The following is a 5,000-nucleotide window of genomic DNA, read 5'->3' on the forward strand; positions in this document are numbered from 1 at the left end:
TTTGCTAGATATATTTAACGAATATGAAGGGGCCAGTAGTTCAAATAAATGAAGGACTTGAGGGAAATAATTTCTCATCAAGGAGGTCTCACTTTTAATTAGGTTAAGTGAGTTTATTTACATTTGTCACTTCTTGTACACGTTGTTGTTAATTGTGTGCGAGGTGGAGACTTCCTAACTCGTTGTCTTATGAACTCTAAAAGATCATTTCTGTTCAGACAGTTGAAAATGTAACGGTGTTGTGATACTTTTGTCGAAATGGGTACATTTTAGGCACTGAGATATAATCTATGGAGGGAAGGGGTGTTCTTGGTAGAAGGCAATTGAGAAGTGTGTACCTCGTGACATATAGTCAGGCGAATTCCGAGATAGTGGATTCTCGGGAGTCATTTGTTCTCATAGTACTCGATTCTTTTGAAAATGCTGATCCTAAATGTCGAAGTCAAGTGAAGCAATGGGTTTGTAGTGAGGAACTGCATAAAGACGGAGGAAAACATTATCATATGGTAGTGAAATTGGATCGAAGTCGTCGTTGGTTGCAAGTGCGCGATTACGCAGATAACAAACATGGAGTAAAACTGAATTTTTCAAGCACACACGCCAACTATTATTCTGGCTGGAAATATGCAACAAAAGAGGACAAAAATTATTTGCAATCGGCCAGTCATCCAGATTCGCGAAATGCACCGCAAACCCAAGAGGCGAGTGAGAAGCGTAAAGCTACAAAGGGAAAAGGTGAAAAACCTTTCAAACGGAAAAGAAAGCCTCGTCTTTCTACTTACGAAGTATCTCATATTGCTGTTGACAGAGGTATTCATTCGCGCATGGAACTGCTAGCACTGGCTAAGTTGCAAAAGAGCAAAGGTAAATGGGATTTGTCGGAATTCATTGCCAATTGGGGTTATAAAGCAGTTGATGAAGCTATTAAGATAGGGTGGGATATCGAGAGAGCACCTGTCGTAGTTGAGAGGGAGAAAAAGTCACGAATGGAGCTACTGCAGGCGGCGTTAGAAGCGGATTGTACTCTTGGTTGTAACAAACGATGGGTCTCTATTGCACAGGATATACTGAAACGAAATGTCATTGCGGAGGATGAATTTTGCAATGCTGTGAAAACTTTAATATCAAGAGGTCGCGGTAAATACAGAAATCTCCTTTTAGTTGGGCCCGCAGATTGTGGGAAAACTTTTTTACTCAATAAGATTTTCCATACATTCTGTAACCCGGCGACAGGTAGTTTTGCTTGGGTGGGAGCTGACCAGTGCGAAGTAATTTTTTTAAACGATTTTCGTTGGTCTGAAAAAATTATCCCATGGCATGACTTTCTTCTACTGCTGGAAGGTCAGCCAATTCATCTTGCTGCTCCCAAATCTCATTACATGCAAGATATAGAGTTCACCAGAGATTCTCCCGTGTTTTGCACCTCAAAAGATGAAATACAGTGTAGTGTATTTCCGCGGAGGTGCACTGGACTCTCGCGAATGCGATATGATGCGTGTTCGTTGGCATATTTTTCGTCTTCATGAGCAGATTCTGCCGTCGGAGCAGGTCGAATTATCATCGTGCTCTTGTCGTTTCGCGGAATTTATACTCGGACCTTCTTAAAAAAGGGCGGATTTTAGTAAACAGTGAAGGCACTATGAAATGAAGTTTGCTTCCGAAACTCGCAACTACGGTAAACAAGTGCCAAGTAGATGAACGATTAACAACATAAAGGAACAAAGGAACGATTAACCATTTGATAGACGCACGATTAACCATTTGATAGCGTCAGTGCTGAAGAGCAGGAGGTTTAGAGTGATCGGTTTACTTGTGATACTATTTTACATGATAGGTAAAATCGCTTATTCAGTTGAAAACTGTACAACCCTGAAAACTCTTCGTGTTGCAAACAGCCAAAGTGGTTAACCATCATTATAAATAATCCGCACTTCATAGCTGATTAATTATGCTAAAGCACGGTTAACCAATTGCAAGACTCACCATTTCACTGAAAGGGGAGAAATAAGCACAAAGTGCAGTGAACTGAAACTTTGTGTTGACAATTTTTGTTCAATGGCATAAACGACAGTACAACAATTCGGCTTGTCGGGAAATTAGGAATGCAAATGGTTAATCGTAGGTGGTTAAGCGTATTCGGATTTATGATAAGTCGCCTGTTTGGTGCCACTGTTATGGCGCGTACGCTAAAGAACACAGGACAAAGAATATGGATGTTTGAGTTGCTTATGATTATAACCGTTGTTGTAAACAGACTATGGCTTCGTAACAAAACATATATTGTAGCTTAGCGGGTGAATTTCCATTTAAGTGACTAGTACAAATTACAGTACAGAGAACTCATGAATGGCGTCGTCCACTGTTCAGTCACCATAGTTTATCCCAATGTACTCTGCTATATGCCCTGATATTGCAGTGATACGGCTTGTCTCTCTAGAAACTTTGAAATAATTAAAAGATAGTTGTTGGTTCTACAGAAATTGTTTGTTAATATCGTATACGACGTCCACGACTCGTAATGACAGCATCTAATCGCTTGTCTGTAGAAGCAATCAATTCATCTATTGTGCCAACGGGAATAGCTTTGATTGTCGTAATAACTCTCTTCTTAAACTCGCCGAATGACTCTTTGGTTATTCTCTTCACTTTAGCCTCTTCTTTTAATTTTTTACTCGAGATGTGAAATACATTCTCAATGCAGTGCATATCAGGAGAACGCACTGGCACGTTAATAACTCTACACTGCACTCGAGACATGGCTCTCTTCGCTACAGCCGAATTCTGCGATGGGTCTCCATCTTGGATAAAAATGCATTCACCTCCTTTGGCAGCCTCTTCAAACATACGTGGAAAGTTCGTATCGATGAAATTCGCAAAATACGCCCCACACACCCTCTCGTAGGGCTCACACGCTATTACTCCCTTTCCGTAGCTAATAGCAACCATTAATCTTAGTACTCGGCCACCAGTTCCCTCTTTACACCCCTTTGAAGTGCATCCAAGGTGAAATCCCTCTGATTTCTTTCTCCATATCCTGCCCTTTGGAGCACAGGCTTGCTCGAATGGGTTGGTTTTGTGCGCAAATGCCGTACCATCTAAATAAAAAGACACCTTTTCTGTCCAAAACTTCTTATCATAATGTCTTTTGTAGTGTTTCGCAAAAGCGACTCTCTTTTCACAGTCTTGTCTTTTCAGAAGACCCTTTTTCCTTGCTTGTAGATAAAAGTAACCATGTGCATTTAAAAATCGCGTAACTGTACGCACTGACACAGCATGGGTTGACATTCCAGCACTCTCCATAAGACGTTGTTCAGTAAAATTGCCATCTTCATCGCGCAATTTGGCCAACCATCTCAGAAGTAAACGCCCCTATCTACCTGTTAGTTTTCTCGGACGTCCGCGTTGTAAAGTTGAAGTCTTGCTTTTACAGCGGTTAGATTCTTTCTCGCGCTGTCGCTGGATTATTCTCCAAACAACTCCACGTGAAACATTACAATGTACTGCCGTTTTTCGAATTCACATTCCCTTAACTTGACTCAAATAATACACACGAGCACATGTGTTATTATCAATCCACCCCCGAGAAACCATTTTCATCGCCTTTCAGCTAAGTCCTGTATCGTGCAGTTGCAATCTCTCCCTAAATACATCGGCAACTACACAGAAAACATGTTCCAGAACATATTCGGCAACAATTTGACACATCTTCCTCATCCAAAGCATAGGAGCACTCACCCAAATGACGCGAGGACAAACGTGACACATCCATATCTTTACACCCAAACTGCAACGAGATCTCTGCAGAACTTTCTACAGTTCTGTAATCAACACAATCTCGGTCAAAAAGATCGTGACACCAAAGCATGTTTGAACCCCCCTCCCCCGTGACAATGTTGATGGCGTAAAAACTGTCGCGCTCCTGGAAAAACGCCGTTCTTTTTGCAACATTGAATAGGGGGAGGGGGTAATCTGCTACGCAGCGTGAAGTGTCCCCTTTATTTTTGTCTGAGATTGTAGTTGTTGCTGAGTTCTCCATCAACAACATGTTCGTGATATTGTCTCTTGCATTTGCCTATCTGACGATGTTTTGTAAAAGCCACAGGTACACTGTATACAAAACATGGGAAAATGCTCAGCTGCGGCAAATTTATTATTATTATTATCATTATTGTTATCATTATTATTATTACTATTATTATTATGATGATTATTATTATTATTATTAAACTCACACTACAATCGGACATTGACAATAGAACTTTAAGGAGGCTCGAAAGGGTTTCATCACTTAGAAGACTCTCTGTTCAGATCGAATAACGCTACAACACTGTATCACGTAACAGTAATGTTATGGTACCACATGAAACACTGATTACTCTCAAAAAAAGATGTGATCATTATTGTGATGTAATAAGTTACCTTGGCAACGAGAAAGCCTAGCAAAAACACCCCATATTTTGGATTTCGTTGCTCACATCTCAAACATGAACTCAGCGATGCCAATTTTTTATTGCTGAAAAGTGACTAGAAGGCCACAATGAAACTTTAGGCAAAGTTTAGAGGATTAAAAATCACAAAATTAAGGTGGATCTTAATCCACTGGACAGAATGTTTTAAAACTATGCAGAAAGTTTCATCATGCCCTTCTGATCACTTTTCAGAAATAAAAAATGGGGGTCACCGAGTTCGTTTTTGAGATAATTTTAATGATAAGCAACTAAAGAGAAAATAAAAGGTGTTTTTACAGGGCTTTCCCGTTGCCATTACGTCACAATAATGACTGTATCTTGTTCAGCAATAATTTGTGTTTCATTTGGTACCACAATATTGCCAATACATGATACCACGTTGTGGTGCCGATCCTCCTAATAAGAGCATCACTTAGAAGCGTTGAAACTGGTTCACCCTTCCTTTATACAATCAACACGTTAGTCAGGTGCTGCTATTAAATGATTAATTCGTTTTCTATTTTTGGTTGGGTTGTCCGCTGTTTTTCCCCA

General features: G+C 40.2%; 1 protein-coding gene across 2 annotated transcripts in view; it reads right to left on the reverse strand.

Moving 5' to 3' along the window:
* Positions 1–5,000, reverse strand: part of LOC138018759 (piezo-type mechanosensitive ion channel component 1-like) — a 77,512-nt gene that overhangs the window by 68,094 nt on the left and 4,418 nt on the right. The gene's annotated exons all lie outside the window — the stretch shown is intronic.

The sequence above is a fragment of the Montipora capricornis genome, chromosome 10 (assembly GCF_036669925.1).
Source record: "Montipora capricornis isolate CH-2021 chromosome 10, ASM3666992v2, whole genome shotgun sequence".
Classification (NCBI taxonomy): domain Eukaryota; kingdom Metazoa; phylum Cnidaria; class Anthozoa; order Scleractinia; family Acroporidae; genus Montipora; species Montipora capricornis.